Raw genomic sequence first — 20,933 nt, 5'->3', positions numbered from 1 at the left:
CGAATACTGTCTGAGAACCGGATGTACTAACCTGTATATTCTCTACTTCTCAGTTACTCCAGAAAATCGTGAAACAAGAATTATTAAAACAATAATTCAGAAAGTCTCTGACCATGGATGATTCATCTTCTTTATCATGTTCGTGGATTAGGCCGTCCTTGGCCTGTTCCGTGTTATTCAAGAGTATATTGAGTCCTCTATATTAACTGTTTTCTTATCTCTAGTTTCTGCACAATCTCCACGACACATTCTAGGTGGTACATCATATAAACTAACTAGTATCTATTTCGTAAAACACTACGTGTTTCTACAATTACTGATCATCATCACAAGTAATAAATTCATCTTACGTGTACGTGTAAAAGGTAAAGCTACCCCTGTAACAGACCGTGAAGGCCGATAGGGGTGTGAGATGTCGAGGCCCCCACATCTTCTAGACAATCGGCTCACTAATGGCCTTAAGGCCCTATCGCCCTTTGCCCCTAGAACAATTCCTTGTACTCATTTCTGTTAGGGGCTGCGTCCACCACAGGACCATAGTGGCTGGAAGGATTAGGTAAATTGAAAAATCCAATGACCTCATCGGGATTCAATCCCGCGAACTTCCGGTTTGTGGCATAGTTCCTCAACCAACTACGCTACTGCGTGCCCCATTTTTACATGTGTGAGATTAATTAAAATATTGCAGATATTAATTTTTGTTTTAAATTGAATCCACTGACATATGTTGTGATAACTCTACAAGATATGGTATAACTTAAAATTATCTAAAATTATAAAAACTGAAATTTATTAAGATGGGAGTAGCTTAAATTATAAAGTAAAAATTGAGATTTTTCCACAGTGAGATTACTACTTGGTTCAAGGTAGGGTTTCCTTATAAAATGTTTCGTGTTATGCACAGAACCTAGGAGTATATATCCCTGTTGTGTTAGTCAATAATGTGAAGTTGCTAGTTCCATTTCCAGATGTTCCCTCGAATGCATTCCTTGTGTATCATTAATATGCCATGTTGTTATGGTTGTATGAGAGTGTTGTATTATGTATGGTGATTTGAGGTTGTTGTGTGACTGGATTGATGTACATTTTATATTTGTTATTATATGTTGCGTAGAATCTGTAACTCATTACATTTTGTGGTAATGTGTTGTTTATGTTGTGTGTGCCGAGAGTTGTGCAAGCAGTCAGAACGTGACAACACAACTGGACACATTTTCCAGCGAACAGCTTGTTAGTGGCACGCACTTTCTCTAACACACTGGTTCAGCAACGGCCATTATTGGTCCTTCAATACGAATCCAAGTAATTTTATTGGAGGATGAGCTGGGGTGCGAATTCGTATTTGTGGCGTCCAGGGTATCGCGGATTTCGGTCCGATTCTTGTGTCGTCACACTTAGCGAGCACTCTCCTCTTCCTGAAAATATTGAATGCGGTTTTTCTTAGGTACTCAACATTAATACCGGGGCACTCTCTGTTTTGGAACAATATCTTTGTTCTTTCCTATGGTCTTTCCTATCTTTCAGAGCTGAAACCCGCTCGTTATGTACTCATATTCTGTGTTCCTTGTCGGGGAATCCTTGATTTCTTCCCACCTGTTGCTGTACTACATGCAAGGAGTCCAAATGTCGCTTCAGTCGCCACTTGTGGGGAGATATTTTTTTAATTTTGATTGTAATATGTGTAGGTCGCAATTATTATTAATTGTTTAGTTCTGCTTTCGTCAATTTTGAATTTAATTTCTTGTTCTTTCAGTTTCAGGCGACTGAGGCAGCCGTCAGTTTCCTGTGGACATACCTTGCTGTATGCTAACCAGCATGTTGCGCGTGTCCAGCACCTCCATTTCTGCGATTTACGTCCACAGGGCACCCTCTACTTCATGGTCCCGTAGTGCAGTGTGTCGAACCGTGTCTACAGTCTCTCAGTGTTGCACGTCACACGCGGCATTCTGGGAGCCCACGAACGCTAATGAGGGCACTTTTATACAGCAGTGGAATTTGCCTGGGAAATGATGTGTGCGAGGTGTGTTGTTCACAGCCTTCGAGATTTGTGTTGCCCGGAGTCTGCGGTTCGAAATGTTCTGATGGACACCCCTTCTGTGGACCCATGGGTCGTATTTGGGGCGAGGGGTGCTGTGCCAGTGGCTTACAGGTATACGCGCTAGTGAACCGACATCTCTGCCTTGTCCCTCGATCGGTCTGCGCATCCAGCGCGCATGTGTTCCCCTTCCCCTTTCGCCCTTGAGCAGCCTTTCCTCTCCTCCTCTGCTGAGCGGTTCTCCCTCTCAGTCTCTCTGTGTTTGTGTCTTGCATCCGTAGGTGGGCGCTAAAATTTCTTCTGGTCACTAGTCAAAGTTGTCCAAAACACCTATCGTTGAGGAAATTCAGCCCCTTCAAAGTCTGCCGAGGTAAGCTGTTTAATTAAAAAAGTAAAGTAAAGGTAACCCTGTAGCAGACCGTGGAGTTCAGGTTCCCACATTTTCTAGACAATCGGTTCACAGATGGCGGTAAGATTGTGAGCCCTACGCGCCGGCAGCCCCTTTACCCCCAAGGATATTCCGAGAATATGCCTGGTACTAATTTCAGTTAGAAGCTGAATCGAAGTTGTTTGATTTCATAAATTAAAGGAGGTTTTCTAACCTTAAGTGGACAGGCCAGGTACAAGCCGAATTTGGGCTGTTTAGTTCCTTTGGACCACCCAGCATATATTTTTTTACTGCCAAGGATACTGTTTTGATCGGGTATGAGCTCGCTCGTATTGTATCTTGTTTAATTAAATATATATCACTTTAATATCTTGCTTTCTTCCATGTACAGTTCAACTTGTACGCCCCCTTGTACAAGTGTCTCATTCCCATTCGACCCGCGACAGTTCAGATGGTGTACCGATACATGTAACATGAACTGGAGGGAACAAGACCCACTACTCAGAAGCTTCTAGTAGTGTGAGTTGTGCAGCCCTTCCCGGCGTTGGGATCGAAAGATGTGAGTAAAGCTAATTGCGTAGTTTACAAGTACTGGATATGTGTTGCTGAATGAAACAAACTTCGTTAGAATTGGACAGCCCCTCCCTTCAGCACGAATGTAAGATGAAAGTAACGTTAAATATAAACCAGGTTACATGTGCTGGGTACAAATACCGAAAGACAAAGATATATATTTGTTACTGTGTGTGCGACAATTCCCCTCAAAGAACCATAAGATGCGAGTCATGTTGAGTGTAAAGGAGGTTAATTGTGCAATTTGCATTTTATTGAACAAAGAAAGTTTCTTCAAGACTGCTAAACTTATCTAATGCTTTGTTCGAAGTCAGGTGTAAAGACGCAGAATGTATATGTTACTTTCAACTTGCGTTCATGAATCCTTTGATATATACAAACTTTCTGCTTAGTAATGACGGCTATCTCTTTTTAAACAGATTCACTCTGCAGTTTGATCGACACAGGGAGTGTCAGTACTGATATTTTCGATTTTCGAATTATTTTTAATACCTATTACTTTCTAAACATTTATTTATTTTTGTTGTTGATTTTCGTTTTCTTCTTCTTGCTTCACGCATTACAATGACTTTTTAGGACTCAGCATTTTAACCTACTTTTTTCTCGTAAAGAAAGGAAGATAGACGCATGGAATAATCACTTCACCGTGTTATTTGTCCGACCTTGAGCCTATCCCCATCAGTAACCTTTGAAGTAAGACCGCACCATAGCTCAAGCGGTTAGTCGCTGGCTTCCCACTGCGGCGGCCCAGGTTCGAACCCAGGTCTAGTAAAGTGGAATTTGTGGTGGACAAAGTGTCGCTGGGGCAGGTTTTCTCCGAGTACTTCAGTTTACCCTGCCAGTCTTCATTCCACCAAATTCTCCGTCATCGTAATCACCCGGGGAAAGTACAATAGGCCAATCAGTGGCCGATGTGCCGAGTGGACCCAGCTGAACTCCACTCCCCGCTATGCGAATTAAAAAAAAATCTTTGAATTAACTGATAAACTCTCATGAGATTTCGTAATAGCATCATATCATTACAGGTGAACACATGTATCTGTTTCTTAATTATTTACCTTGAGTAATATTTAACGTACCTGCCGACAGAACAGAGGTTTATGTGTCTGCAAGAAGCACAGTATACTTTACTTAAATTCTGTTATTTATTAATTATGTGGAGAAATGCTACTATTGAAAAGTGTATATTTCTATGTTGTATAATGAATGAATGTATAAGGGGTGGGCCTTCTCGGCCCTTGCACCGCGACCTACAGTGATCTCTTGTGCCTATATTTCTTTGTCAAGGAGTTATGTATTAATGCTTCAACTAAATGCTTTCTTTTACGAGTTCTGAGAAAACTGAAGTTCACTTTGATTTCATAGGAATGGTTGAACTACGGAAGGGAAAACGAAATTCTTTCGGAACCCGCTAGCATAAAAATTCCCTGCCACCACGGTCAAATACAAAATATTCGTATAATAAATTTTTGTTTCTTGGTTTTCGATCTTATAGACCCACACGGAGCCTAAGCGACATTCAAGTTATACTATCGTGCCCCCACAAGGAGAAATCTGCACTGTAATATCAGGAAAAATATTATTGCTTCTGGTTGCTACATACATTTAAAGCCTCTCGGGATTTAGACTTACAATCATGTCGTTTTTGTGGCTTTTGGAATGAGCTCCGTGACCATGGGTACTACGAAGAATAACTCACTGTTGTCACGGTTCCAGTATTGTCATTGTGGAGGAAAGAATAGAGAAAGAAACTCACTTGAACTGGAACTCCCTGCGCGTAGGAGCAAATTAACAGTATTCCTGAGATTATCTCAATGCAAGGAACATTGTTTTCTGTATTTACTGTACTTTTAGAACGCCCCTTCTGAGGGGAAGCAGAGTTAGGACTACAGGCAGAAAGATGCACGAAATGTCGTTTCGCCCTTAGCCTACTGTACAATACTATATGTTACGAGCAAAACCGTCCAACTGCGATATTCTCGGCAAAATCGTCGAAAATTTATCTGTATTTTCAGAATTGCATCTTTAGCCAATTCTTTATTTCTGCAAAAAAAAAAAAAATTGTGTATAAATAATATGAGGATGGGTAAATAAATAATCTATATACAATTATAACAATTTTGTCACAAGAACGAGAAATTGAAATTGAATACTAGATAATGTTTGCATAACTGTGTAAGGCAAAATTTGGCCACTTGTATGAAGATACAAAGAAACAGAGACAGCTTGTATGATGTAGTTTGCTTAGAAGGTGGGACTTTGGCTAACACAACTTCATTATTTTATACAATAAGGCATAGATTAAATAAAATTTGAATTATATATGTAAACTTCTATTTTAAATTTGCTCTGGCTCGAAGTGCAAGAACAATTAATGTGCCCCTGATCTCCTAAATGGGACTATTTCTTCCCTTGAATTCTCGGTGGATGATTTCCTCTTGTGTAATGCCTGAGGCAATCAGATATCTGGAATTTGTGATACACATCCTAGACTTTTCCCATATTTTATAATAATAATCTCTTGTCGCACATTGCTTCCATCCACTGTGCTCTTGTGGACACCCCTAAGTTCCTCGAGCCTGGCCGTACAGCTAAGGACTTGTAGGAGAATTAGTTATACTGCACTGTCATTTCATCATCGTGGCCTATTTAACCAACGACTTAAAAATCGCGTTACACTTGTTCTTACTTTGCTTTCCAACTTGTTGCATCTTTGGAAAATATTTTACCTTCACTATTTACGGAACTGTATTTCTGACCAAGCAACATACGTGCCTAAGGAGTGGGCTTGACTGTTGGCCCTTGCACCCCGACCTTTAGCGATCTATTGCACATATATTGGCAACAATGTAGGATTTGAATTTCTAAGATAACGGTTATCTTCTGGAATATAACGCCATATAGACCATTTAAACTCGACCGACGTTGCGGAGGAACATGTAGCCTCCATCTTCAGGGTCGAAGAATAAACCAATCAAGAAACCAGCGTGAAGCAGAAAACAATCATAGTTTCTTCTATGACCCTGAAGAAGGAAACGATATTTTCATCCGAAACGTAGCTTGATTTTCAACTGATTACATACCCCAGAAATAAAAATTTTCATCCTAGAACAAGTTTTGCAATTTTGTCACTTACTTTTCACAAGTTATTTCGATTTCAGTTAAACTAATTGACATTAGAGCGTCAGTACCACCCAGACTGTTTTTGCTTGGAGCCCTCTTCAGAATCACCTCTGAGTTGCAGGTACCAGAGATGACATCTGCTTCTCTAGCAGATATTACTTCTTCAGGGATCTGACCGTTCGCGGCTTGGGAGGAATTAATCTTTACGAACTTAAGTCGAATATTTTGTGGCATCTGCCGCCATCCATTTACTCACTGTATGATATTTTATCCGGGGTACGCGGCAGCATAGTGGTTGAGGGGCGATGCTACAAGCCGGAAGGTCGCTGGTTCAAGTCCCGATGAGGTCATTGTATATTTTTCAATTGATCTAATCCTTCCAGCCGCACTATTGTCCTGGGGTCGACTCAGCCTCTAACAGAAATGAGTACCAGGAATATTCTTGAGGGTAAAGGGCGGCTGGTGCGTAAGGCTGATAACCTTGCCGCCATATATGAGCGGATTGTCTAGAAAATGTGGGAACCTCAACATCTCTCAACCCTATGGGCCTCCAAGGCCTGTTACAGGGATAGCTTTACTTTACTACTTTTTACTTACATCTAGTTTAGTAATTCGATGAACTCTTCCCTATATTTGTGAATGGTGTGGATTGCAGAGGAACAACTTTCAGAGTTTTCCGCATAACAATCCGGTAATTTTGTTGTTCTCAAGTTCATGGTAATATCATGTACGTCTGGTATTCTGAAGAGGTAAAAGTTTCTACTGATTTCTGTAGCAGTTCAATGCTTTCTGGTTTTCAGTAACCGAAAATTATGAAAGTCAGTATTTCTTGAGATGGCTTGATTACAACACTGAAATATGAAGTCATGCTTCCAAGTATGAATGTTGGTGTAAGTTCAAGTTGGCCTCATGCTTTCAAATAATGGAAGTCATTGGCTTTATGTGCAGATTCTCCTGCGGGATACGAGCTCTTTTTTGATACTATTTAACTTAAATCTAGTGCTCCCTTCTGGCGGCAGACAAAGTACGCAGTACTGGAATTTTCTGAAAGCTAAAAAATCCTTTATTAAGAATAAATTAAATGATACCTGGAATACGATCATATTTCAATCCAATAAACTATATTCACACAAATTTCATTAAGAAGAAAGCAGTCTTCTGGGATGTGGCACCGTGTAGATGTGGTGTTAACTGACGTTTCGGAGGAACGTATCGCCTCCATCTTCAGAATAGAAGGAAAAATAAGAAAATTGTACTGCCCTGTTGCTATCGTGTTGAAACATTCGCGTGCCCTGAATTTCGATTTTTGATTGGCAGTCGCCACTTAACACATTATTTTATTTTATCTTTCTAAAAAAAGGCGCTAGAATGAAGTTTCTTCAGATATTTCAGTTCTGTTTAAAATTTCACTTTAATTTTGTGGCATATTTTCTCAAAGCAAGAATTATGGAGCCAGAAGAAACGTCCAGTGCTAAGGAATAGCATGATAACAATATATGACCCATGGCTGAAGAAATATCATTAGAAGCAAGCAGTCAGATCACGAGGTTGACGTGAGATTGTCGTCAGCCCGCAAGGGTGGAGCCTGGAAATTGAGAAACAATTGTTATTAGAAGCTGCTACCAAGCGACGTGACCGAGAACAGTATTCTGTGTGACATTGTTCAAAACCTGTCTATAGTTACTTATCACGTGACAATATCATTCCAAGCCATTTCACTTCCTTTCATCTGTAGAACATTATCAGTACTGCATGAGGCTATGTTCAAAAGCGAATATCATTAAATCCATGCTGTAACTATAGACCTCCTCTCTAAAGTCGTAAACAACGGAGATGAATCAAAATTTTGTGTTAAGAAAGACGTGGCTGCTGTTTGCTTGAAAAAGAATGCAAAGCGTCGGTCACAAAGGCCGGTCTCCTGTCCGAAATACGCGCTCAGGACCTCCCGAACTTGCAGTCACGCTAGATTACGGCGCTGTGATTTGTTGAAACGGGTTTTCTTACGATGTGCCACTGCGTTTATTGAACTGAAACGAGAGGTTGTGGTCTAATTTGAGAATCTATCCCTGCATATTTTGGGGGGGACTGAGGAAAATCATGAAAACCCGAACTTAGAAAAACCAGTCCCTCTCCCTTATTTTGAGGAGAGTAAAGGTTCGGCCACACAGAGCGCTACGTACGCTATGTTCGCTATACGAACAGAAAAATGTCTCCCTTTATTGCCAATGTGACTGGCCACACAGACTTCCGTACGCTACGCTACGTACGCTATGGTCCCTATGTTAGCTGCGTCGCAGAGTGTACACAGCGTACGTAGCGAACATAGCTTAGCGCTCTGTGTGGCCGAACCTTTACCCGTGCGACCGGGAAGACGTAATGTTTTAGAACGGCGACCTACCCGTGTCGACTGGAGCAAATCGACTTGTAACCTGTCTTGTTACGCATCGATATACAAGTACAGATCTGAACAAAACGGCCGAGCACATGGCGGTTGCTGACATTTCGGGAAATGACCGTGACTTATGTCAGTATAGCGACTGAATACTGGCCGGACGACAGAGGAGTCGGAGTTCAAGTCCTGGTAGGGTAAAGAATTTTCTCTTCTACAGGTCGTCCAGACCGGCTCTAGGGCCCACCCAGCACCCTGTCCAAAGGGTACCTAGGGCATTTTCCTTGGGGGTAAAGCGGCCTTGGCGTGAAACTGACTACGCACCCCCAGCTAGTGCCGAGGTCAAGAAAGCTTCGATCTATACATTCACCCCCCCCCTCCCCATACGCTTCCATGGCATAGTGCTTAATTCGTTAAGCACAGGGTCAACCTTAACTTAACTTTTTACCTTCACGAAGTCACCAATATCAAAAATGTTTCTGGAGTAGAAACCATTCAGAAATTTGGAATCATCGTAAGAAAATAATTTTAATCTTCAATTGTGCTTTAACTTCGAAATGTAATACGACAAAAGATAAACATTGTGCAACACGGTTTCTACATTATTGACAACTGTACAATTGAAGCAGGAAATGCTTAATGCTAACAGTACGCTATTCGCCATAACAACTGTTCCATTCATGAGAGCACGCGCTGGGAAGCTGATAATGATTGCCTCACCTTCTGTCTGATTGCCTAACTTGGTCTGCTGCCAGCCAGATGACCCTCTGGCGGCGACTCAGGTATTCGGACATGCCACATTCCCAATTATTTCAAATGTACGAGTTCTTATGATGGAGGAACCCCTTACACCTCCTCCCTTTCTTCATAGCATTGTTAGAGTGATTTGCGTAGGAGAGAAAGAAACGGGTACAAGTTTACCTGAAAAACCTCGGATGACGAAACGCTTAGGGTACCAACAGGAAATAAGTTCTTGCTGAGTGGGATCGCAAATTACGTTATTGTTTCCTCTCTCCTCACTTGCCCTCAATTTGGAGCATAGGGCTGATTTCTCAGTTTCACACGAAACATACTTGCCTTGTGTGAGATTCGAACCCACAATCCCGGCTTCCGAGCGAAGACAGCGCATGCCTTGAACCGCTAGGCTACCGTGACAGGTAAAATTACATTATAAGAGGGGAATATTCTTAACAACAAGGGATTTTGCTTTAATATCGATTGTAAAGCCGACAAAATGTGGGGTACATCAACTGATATGTTCAAGTAACCTAATTTAGTCTTCAAATAATACCAGTTATTGAGGAATATAATCCTACTTGAAGACAAATAGGGGCACGCGTTAGCGTAGTGGTTGAAGGGCTACGCTACAAGTCGGAAGGTCGCGGGTTCATTGGATTTTTTTTTCACTTCACCTAATCCTTCCAGCCGCACTAGGCCCTGGGGTTTACTCAGCCTCTAACAGAAATGAATAGCAGGAATTAATTAAATAATTTTCTTGTGGAGTAAAGCGCGGTCGGCGCGTAAGGCTGACAACCTTACCGCCATCTTTGAGCCGATTGTCTAGATAATGTGGGACCCTCAACGTCTCACAACCCTATGGGCTTTCACGGCCTGGTACAGGGATAGCTTTACTTGTTTTTTTTTTACTTGAAGACAAATGCGGGGCGTATGTGTAAAGTTAACACACATTCAAGATACAACTATGAAGCAGATTCTTTTTTTGAGAAGCTAATATTGTCACAGCTATTCCAGAATGTCCAGTCTTTGTAGATTCATTACCGCGTTCACAAGAGAGCGCCACTTATAAATACAAACCACTCCGTCCAATGTGAGATATAAGTTTTTGCTTCATGAAAACTTATCTCCCTTACATGTTTCGGTCCGTACGGACCATCTTCAGAGGGAACATCATTACGAACTGGTAACTACCATCACAATAGGTGTTTAGATTTAAAATACACTTATATTCTATAATGCACAGTACGCATAAAGCCGAACATTTCACAATCACAGCAGCTTCCTGGTATTGTAAAGGTTTTAAAGTTTCTAGATGTTAATTAAAAAGACCTTTGTCACTAGTTAATTTTTTTTTTAAACCACGTAGGTTTATGTCCGTACTCCTATCGTCCTTGTATGGGGCAGAGTTTGAGCCGCCTGTTTATCTTCATGAGGAGGTTCTTGATGTCCAGGGTTTGCTCCTGGCTTGCTGCGTTGTTTTCACTCTGAAGATGGTCAATACCGACCGAAACATGTAAGGGAGATAAGTTTTCATGTAGTAAAAACTTATATGTCACATTGGACTGAGTGGTTTGTATTAATAATTGTTAGTGTGACGGACCAGAATGAAACAAATCAAATTTAGAGTGCCACTTGTTGGCCCTACTTATCCTGAAGCACATGAATCCATTTCAACTCTTTCTTTATGAAGAATTTTTACATCGAATTACATTCACGTCTCCCAGATGGTCACTTTCCTACGGTTTTCATACCAAATTTTATTTAAAGGCTTCGACATCGGATACAGTCTAATGGTTGACGTCATGCCTCGACCGCTGTATCTCCCGAGAGAAAGCCCCCCCCTGAAAGTGTGGTGGGTAACAATTGTTCTAGAAGCTCCCAACATTCTATTGCATTGTAACACGAGTGGTCCAGTCCACAGTCAAGTACTACTACTTCAGTAGTTGAAATATAAGACCGATAAGAAACACAGCTTAGAGCGCACTGGCATTTCAAGGGGAAGTTGTTAAATGCAAACTGCATCAAAAATTCTAACCTTGCCTACTGAGCAAGGATAAAAAAAATGCAGTAAGCAACATTGTTGTCTGTAGGAAATGTTTATGGAAATAAATTTTGTTCAAATGGCCGTTGTATCGTTCACAGTCAAAGAACAGAGAAACTCTGCTTTGAGTGACATCTATATGAAGCCAATATGATACCGTTCCCTGGCAAATGTTTTTCTCGTTTCATCTGGAATTGCAACTTACGTCACTTATCCATTGAAATACATCTGCACAGAAGTGACCTTTGTTCACCTGAGTGTGTGCATTATAATATTAGGGCAAGAGAGTGTGGGCGTGGAGGCAGTAACGTTGTCCACTCCTGCCCACTTGAGCCAATGGGTTACTAGGATGGCCCTAATTATATAACGTAACTTCTTTAATGTCTTTCTTAACCTTTTGACATCGCATGTTTTTCCTATTTTTTTTTTAGCAATGTTTGGTTACATCTTGTGGGTAGTTAAGATCACGATTGAACATGACTAGTTCAGAGCACTCCTCGTCGGCTCAGCCTGTCTCCACCAACATTTCGAAGGCTGGACCTACTTGTATTTCCGTTAGCAGGTGTAAGAAAGGAAATGTTCCAACTCAGTTTGACCCGTTAGGAAGAGCTACTCTAGACAACTGCAACAATGATGGCATAAACAGGTCCTATTTCCGAAACGTGTTTGGGAAGCCCGACAAGATGGCCAATGTCCAAACAATGTCATTCTTATCGTCTCACACATTCGTCTGAAATGTTTAAGCAAAGATCACTATTTACTGTAACACTAATTTCCCTTTAACGTGATTTTCTTATGTTAAGAAAGCTATGAAGGCCCTTGTCCCCTCCTGTCGGCTCCCATAATAATCAAACCACGCATCTTCGCGGAATCTTATGTGAACATCATAGCATTACAGCTCGCTTCACTTCTGAATTTCTTAATATTCAACCGTCAACAGTTCAAACATGGCAGTCGTACGAATTTGACGACTGAAGAGTGGAAGCACAACGTAAACTCGGCCATGATGTTAGGTATTGTTTGTACAATGTTGAACAATGATGTGGTTTCCTCGCGAAATATATATACAGCTTTGCCTGCGAAGGAAATTTGACTGACATGAAGGAAAGTCGCATCTGTAAGAGAAAAAGTACAGAGTGGGGCGCAGAAACTTCCGCGACTGCTGCGTACGCCGAGCCTATCCCCACTTTTCTGCGAACTCCCCTCCCTTCACAATGCGTTTTCACAAAAAGGAAGTTTCTGCCCCCCACCCTGTATTATTACAAACAATGGGGCAACAGAGAGGAAAAAATATTTTGGCTGAAACCCACTAAAATTGTCGAAAGTACACAATATAAATTACTCCCAAAAGTCAATCGAATATATAAAGCAATGAACGAAGAGTGCTGACGTTTTGGTCTCCCTCTAGTTTAAGGTCAGAGATGTTCACTAAAGAGGTTGCACTTGTTGCATTTTGTGCACAAAAATTGCACTTGAAATTTGCCGCAGTTTCTGCAGAACTTCGTTAGACATGACACCTTCCAGAAGAGGAACGCAGTCGGCTCACAGATGGCGGTGAGGTTGTCAGCCTTGTGCGCTGGCCGCCCTTTACACCCAGGAAGACTCCTTGTACTCATTTCTGTTACAGGCTGAGTGGACCCCAGAGCCATTGTGCGGCTGAAAGGATTAGATCCATTGAAAAATCCAATAACATAATCGGGAATCGAACCCGCGATCTTCCTTCTAATAACATAATCCCGCAACCAACGACGCTACCAGGTCTCCCCATAGCTCAAGTGGTTAGTCGCTGGCTTCCCACTGCGGCGGCCCGGGTTCAATCCCGGGTCTGGTCAAGTGGGATTTGTGGTGGACAAAGTGGAGCTGGGGCGGGTTTTCTCCGAGTACTTTGGTTTCCCCTGCTAATCTTAATTCCACCAAAATTCTCAGTTATCATAATCACCCGGGGCAAGTACAATAGGCCAATCAGTGGCCGCCGTGTCGAGTGGACCCAACTGGACTCCACCTCCCACTAAACGAATTAAAAAAAAATTAACTACGCTACCAGGTGCAAAAGACACTCCAATAAAAAATTCAACAACGACAGAACACGACAGAAGACTGCAGTAATACAGACACATAAACCGCACCATTTCATGATCATGGACGAAGAAATGAAATTAATGAGAAAAAACTTCGATGTTTTAACATTGCAACTAAGACAAGTATGAGGGCATTGCATTAATATGTAAATAACTGAAGCACAAAATACACGCACGTGCAAACACTGACCAATAAATAAAAATAAAGGATAAGTGAAAGGTGCGCATAAAACACATGATGATGGCCGAAAGACTGAAATGTAACGTGAATTTGTAAGGTGTAGTATATATATACATGCTGCTGGCAGAATCAAATAATCAATATAAAACTAATGGCCTCAGCAGTTGTCCGGTCCAGGTTTCGGGCCCGAGACTCCAAGAATAGTGTCATGAAATTCCATGATACGTTTGGGTGACGGTTCTCTGCGTAACTACGAGTGCTCATTAGTAATTCTCGTTGCTGGTGAGCCAACCCAGACGCCATGATGACGATTCACAGCCTGCAGAAGCGTGAGGGGAACACTGATTGAAGTGGACTGTTACGGGACAGGACTGGTACACAAATGAATCCGCATGCTGGTTCCCACGCGGTCCCATAAGCGTAAAGGTCTTCCATTGACGACAAACTTCCTTGGAAATCATCCAATCGAAACACTGTTCCCACAACTGCGCACACAGCTAATACACTGATCTGTGGGCAATAGTTTGGTCTGCTGCCAATAAATGTGAATTGAATTTAATATTTTTCTGTTTGTTTTAAAGGATCCTGCCTAGCGTAGACGGTATAGCGACTGGCTTCTATCTAGGTGACCGAGTGGCCGGAGTTCGAGTCCCAGTAGGGTCTAGAATTTTCTCTTCTCCACGTCGTTCAGACCGCCTCTGGGGCTAATCCAGTGGATACAGGGGGCGGCTGGAGCGTGAAGCTGACCATTCACTTCCAGCTAGTGTCAAGGTCAAGGAAATATTGATCTATATATCCATTCCCCCATACGCCTTCATGGCGTAGAGCTTAATTAGTTAAGCACAGAGACAACTTTGCTTGACTTTTTAATTTCCCTTATGTCTCTGGTGACAAATCAGAGAATCACAGAACACCTCAGTCAATCTAGTGGGACAATTGTATGAACGAACAAGAATCGAAGTGAGTTCTGCGATATGGAGTACTCTGATTTCCCAATCGCGCTCCTTTATTGTTTCTATATCCCAGTAACACTGGTATTANCCACCACCACCACCACCATCATCATCATCATCATCATCATCATCATCATCACCACCATCACCATCACCATCACCATCACCACCACCACCACCATCACCATCACCATCACCATCCTCACCATAATCACCACCACCACAATCATCACCATCCTCACCACCACCAGTACAATCACGATCATCACCACTATCATCATCATCACCATCATAACTACCACCATCACCATCCTCACCATCATCACCACCACCACCATCACCGTCCTCACCACCATCACCATCCTCACCATCCTCACCACCATAACCACCACCACCACGACCATCACCATCCTCACCACCATCATCATCATCACCACCACCATCACCACCACCACCACCACCACCATCACCATCACCATCACCACCATCACCATCCTCACCATCATCATCACCACCACCATCACCACCATAACCACTATAACCACCATCACCATCATCACCATCACCATCACCATCATCGCCACCACCACCACCATCACCATCACCATCATCATCATCATCATCATCATCATCATCATTGGATCGACAGCCCGGGGTGAGCCTTGCCGTCTGCAGAAATCTTTGCCATTCCTCCTTTCCCATGACCACATTCCTCCAGTTCCTGGTGTCCAGAATCATGATAATCTTGGAGAACTTCATCTTCCTACCTCAATTTTGGTTTTCCAGTTTTTCTTCATAACTTTTCTTGTCATCAGATGCTAATTTAGTACATTCATATGTAGGAGCCATCTCGTCTGGCCACAAACCAAGGACACGGCATGCAGTAATAACCTGTATAGAGTCAGAAAATATTCTGCTTCGGTTGAGTCAGGTATTCATAACAAAATAAGGCGTTCAAATCAATTTATAGGCCTTCATGAGATACATATATATATATATATATATTGTCATGTATGTTTTCCTCGAACGGCGATTTATTTATTATTCGAACGGAAGCCTTTAGTATAGACGGCCAGTTGCCAGTTGTAACAGAAATCTGGACCGCGCTATAGCTCAGGCGGTTAGTCGCCGGCTTCCCACAGCGGCGGCTCGGTTTCGAGATCAGGTCAGGTCATGTGGGATTTGTGGTGGGCAAAGTGGCAATGGAGCAGAATTTCTCCGTACTTCGATTTCTCATGCAAATTCTCATTCCCTCGACTGCTCCACATTTATCATCTGTTATCCGGGTCTGGTACAACAGGGTGATCACTGGCTGACGTCCGAAGTGCACCCATTCTCACCCTACTCCATGAAAAGCTAAAAAGAAATCTGTCCAGTAGCTTGGCATATGAAATATTTTTTGATTTGTTACTTAAATAGCCATCAGAATTACAGTATTCTATAAGCTATTGTGATAACATTGGGCTACTAAGCCCGCGTATGACAGGATGAGGATCCTTCCACCGAAGGAGCCTCTGTTTTTCACTTGAGGTCAATTGGAAGACGTAGATATGAAATGTATAGACATATGTCACATTATGTCTTTCTTGACTGTAACGCATAACACTTAGGAATATTTTTAATCGTTGTTATGTATGTGAGAATCCGACTGTGGAGAATGTTGCGTTAATGATGCAATGTTTAGTGTGTCCTCCACGTAACTGTATCCCCTGAATCAGCATCAGAGAAAAGAAGCTGTGCAGTGCTTACCGCATGCCTTCTTTCAAATGCGCATGCCCAGCCGTCTTGAAATAGGCCCAACTTAATGAGTTCTTAAGATTATTTTTCTGAACGCTTGTGCGGAAATCAACATTAATATCCGCATTTTCTAACGTACATGGCATTAGAAAGAAAAAATGTTAACACAGGCAGGCAAAATAATTTCTATTAGGCGTATATCTTTAAACGTGGAAATTTATCTACATGTTTTAAGTTGTGAACCAATTCTTTGTATAATGAGCGGGTTATAAAAAAGGTAATTCTATCCCTAAAACATCCCGTGGAGGTCCATAGGGTTGTGAGGCTCCCATATTTTCTAGAAAATAGGCTCGTAGATGGCGGTGAGATTATCAGCCTTAAGCTCTGGCCGCCCTTTACTCCGAGGAAGATTCTTGGTACTCATTTCCTCTTAGAGGCTGAGTCGAACCGAGGACCATAGTGCGGCTGGACCTGATCGGTAATTGAACCTGCGACCTTCCGGATTGTAGCAAAGTGCCTCAACTAACTACGCTACCGCGTGCAACAATGTAAATCTCAGCCAGAACGTCACATAAACTGGAGCTGAATGAAATTTATTTGAAACAAAGTAAAATTCGTCCAGCCACACTTACTGTTAAGTTTAATGTCAATATCCTCTAGTTTCGCACATGAAACATGCATACATACGAGCAGACACAGCCACTTTTGTGGTAAAGACAATTTCGTTTCGTCACCCTTTGTACGCTGTCAGGTTATCATAACGAAATGTTGAGCTTTAACATGTTGCATGAATCTAAGTTCAACAGGTTACGAACGAGCGAGCAGTATCTTGTCGCAGTGTATCGTGTCTATTATGTAAGCAATAAAAATATTTTATATCCATATTTGGAATGTCGTAAGCCTATATCCAAAAATGCCAGAGATTACTATTGGCAATTACTGCGTAATATTCGTGGGAGATGGCGTTAAGGGTGTGCCTCTGTTTTTTCCAAAACAATATTTCGGAACTGACTTGCAGGCACACAAGATGTGAAGGTTTTCGAATAAAACGGGAGTAGAAACAGGAAATTTTCCGAAAGACGTGTAGTCGATATATTAAGTTATAAAACACGTAAATAAGACATCGTAACGCGACGTGTTAGTGTTGTTAACACAATTTGAAGTACTGATGCAGGTAACACGGAGGAGAAATAGATGGTAGTTTATTTAAGCTCGGTATAAAGTACTGTATTATAGGTACAGGTAAATATGTGAACGTGTAGGGTGGTACTCGTGACGAAAATAACGGGTTCAAGTTCGGATGATTGGATTTACACTCTTTCTCTCTTAATTTCAATTAATACAGTGCTATCGCTGATTTACACAATTTACAGCTCACCGTTACACAAACGTACTAGGATTTTCCGTCTTCACTAGACGTCTCCTGGCAAAGGTTTTATGACGCAGGAACTATATAATTATCACCAAATTACACACTACCAATATCGACGCACTACAGCACATGTAACGCCACACACTAAATCTTCTTCTGGCCACACTGCTGTTCCCTTGGGACTTCGGAACTCAAGTCAAGTCCGTCTATTACTCACTCCTCCAGCTTACGACTGAGCGCAAACAACCTTCGCTTTCCCCCACAAACCTTCGGCGGGGACCTACAGAAAACTCGTCACGTGGTCTCTATGCACTGTTGTGTGACGTCACTGTCTAGGCGGAAGTGTGTTTACCGAGCCGCGAGCCGGTGCCTACAAACGGGTTGCATAGCCCCGCTTTTCTATTGTTGCGTTCGTGTAATGCAGGGTGTTCATCGAGACGTTGCCTGGCAATGCGTTGACATGTCACAATATGACAAACACTGATATACCTCCGCTGTATGTGAGACTGACACGTGTAAAAAATCAGCGGGGAACAATGGACGTCCAGGTACGAGTATATACGATGGACGCTTTAAATAATAAATTTCTCCTGGTCGCCAATCACACATTATAATTAGGCGATCGACCGACAAAAATTACATACATAAGCAACGAAAGTTCATATTTTCGTTCTGGATTTTCTTTAACAGACTCAAACGAAGCCTCCCTTCTTGGCTAGCTGCAGACAGTGCCAAGATTGTAATCACATGGGGAAGGGGGGGGGATCTTTTGTTTCCTGTGAGTGTGAAACGCTAGACGCGCGCATGTTCTTGCCAGGTTCGGCCCACCCACATCAGCTGTTGCCGACAGTTCATCAGTTTCTGTGTTCTGTGTTCCGTGCTGCCATTGTAGACGACCGCGTCATGTGAGAGACCATGTTTAGGGGGGGGGGAGACGACACAAGTCTTCTATCACATGCTCAGTCCCACGCCAGAGGTCGTATTGACAATCACGAATTCCATTTTCAACAGCGACATTTCCTTTTATTTTCCATATATTTTTAATTCATTTGCATTCAGAAAGCCAGGTGGCTTGCTCATTAAGGGTTTTATATTTATTGAGATTAGGACTGTAATGCTCAGCTGCATGCAGTCCACATGTTCAAGTGTTATATAAAGGTGAAAGGTAAAGCTATCCATGTAATAGGCCATGGAGGCCCATAAGGTTGTGAGACGATGAGGGTCCCACATTTTCTAGACAGTCGGCTCGCAGATGGCGGTAATGTTGTCAGCCTTACTCGCCGACCGCCCTTTACCCCCAGGGCCATTGTGCGGCTAGAAGGATTAGATCAATTGAAAAAATACACCTCATCGGGACTTTAACCCGCTACCTTCCGTCTTGTAGCATAGTGCCTCAACCAACTACGCTACCGCGTGTCCCCGTTGTATAACGGTAAAAAATGTATTTTTTTCCTGTGCTTAATTAATTAAGTACTACACCAGTAGGACGTATGGGGGAGTGGATATATAGATCCACGTTTTCTTGATCTCGACACTAGTTGGAAGTGAGTAGTCAACTTCACACTCCAACAACTTTAACCCGGGGGAAAGAGCCCCCGGTACCCATTGGATAGGAAGCTGTGTGGGCCCCAGAGCCGCTCTGGACGAAGTGGAGAAGAGAAAATTATTGCCCCTGCCGGGACTCCACCTCCGACCCCTCCGCCGTCCAGTCCGTAACTAGTCGCTATGCCGACTGAGCTATCCCGGCTCCATTCAGGTCCCATATACATGCATTTAAGAATAATTTTAATATTAACCCTCCATCTTATTCTAGGTCTCCTAAGTGGTATTTTCCATTGAGGTTCTAGCAGAGTTTTTGTTATGTACGCAAACTTTGATGAGAAGTAACAAGGTTCGAGGTCCCCCTAACCCCTGTCTGCAATGATGCCATGGGCTTGCCAACCTGTGGTGTTTTTCGGGAAAGTAGATCGCGCGGCTGGTAAGCGTTAATCTCATGTTCCTTCACCCTCACATATTGAGCTCGGCGGTGTAGGCCTTGTGCTGATGGTATAACAGTTACATTCGCTGCTAGGAAATAAAATTACAAGAATGTGATGCGTACCCAAGTGAATCGTGGGAAAACAGTTTTACCAACACAACCAAACTTATGTAAGATTTGAGATTTTCACGTCGGCGACTATGAAGAACGCCGTCTTCTGTGTCTGCAACCGCCTGCTCACGCTGGTTCCTCGCTCGCGGTTATTTTATTTTTCCTTCTACCATGAAGATGGAGGCGATACATTCCTCTGAAACTTCGGTTTATACAATATCTACACGGTATCACATCCCAGAAGACGGCATTCTCCAGAACCTAAGGTAGCTCTGCAGTCCTTTAAACGCGATACACCTCGAGGCTCTGTGAACTGAGTCACTAAAGAGAAATTCAGTGGGCTAAATCCAGTGCCTATTTCATGGCAAACTTTACGTTCTACATGCTTGAACTACTAACCTTTACATAAATAGAGGGAAGTTTCTCGCAAAATAGGCACTTTTCGTTACGAGCACATGGAGAAACTGGTAACTCACGAGCAGTTTTGTTTCAACACGAAGCAAATAAAAGAGCAGGACTATAATATAACAAAAATATTTAAGAAATTTCTTATATCGTTCTTAACATCGTTACATTCGGTTTCCTGTGTCGTACAGCGCTGGCCATAAGATGAAATATGAAGAGTTTCGTTTAGTCAGTGGGGCTTGATGAAATGCACGTGAGTGTATCAGAGTCTATTGTTGCCGTTTTGAGAGACCTCGAGACCTTTTGTGTGGGAATCCCAGACTTACAGAACCAGCTACTTCTCATTCAGTAACGAAACGAAACAAGCAACTGGGATAGTGCGGTCGGAGCAGCAACGAACCGGAGTATCGAGGAATCTGTGCTCCATCCACAGTTCCTTCACGACCTCATTCACCCTCTCATCCGGTGGGCACCGGGGGACTCTTTCCCGGAAGTAAATCTGCCGGGGCGTGCAGCTGACCACTCATCTCCACTTAATGCCGAGGTTAATACATGGGCTTTACCTTTACTCCTAACACACCTACCTGGCCCGGAGCATAATTAGGGACAGGAACAGCCCTTACTTGTACCTTCCATGAAATTACACTAGACTTGCATTCCGGAGGTTTTACTTTTTTTAAATTCGCTTAGTGGGGGATGGAGTCCAACTGGGTCCACTCGGCACGGCGGCCACTGATTGGCCTATTGTAGCCTGCCCTGGGTCATTATGATGATGGAGAATTTGGTGGAATGAAGATTGGCAGGGGAAACCGAAGTACTCGGAGAAAACCC

General features: G+C 42.6%; 1 long non-coding RNA gene across 1 annotated transcript in view; it reads left to right on the top strand.

Annotated features, from left to right (window-relative positions):
* Positions 1-2,191: 2,191 nt before the first annotated feature.
* The window catches only part of LOC111870530, a 174,521-nt gene continuing 155,779 nt past the window's right edge, over positions 2,192-20,933 (top strand). The window contains exons 1-2 of the long non-coding RNA XR_002843864.2: positions 2,192-2,405; positions 2,815-2,982. This is a non-coding gene — a long non-coding RNA (uncharacterized LOC111870530). The remainder of the gene's footprint in view (positions 2,406-2,814; positions 2,983-20,933) is intronic.

This window comes from Cryptotermes secundus, unplaced genomic scaffold (assembly GCF_002891405.2).
Source record: "Cryptotermes secundus unplaced genomic scaffold, Csec_1.0 scaffold117, whole genome shotgun sequence".
Lineage (NCBI taxonomy): Eukaryota > Metazoa > Arthropoda > Insecta > Blattodea > Kalotermitidae > Cryptotermes > Cryptotermes secundus.
The sequence above is the reverse complement of the archived record's forward strand: the minus strand, read 5'-3'. Positions and strand labels throughout refer to the sequence as shown.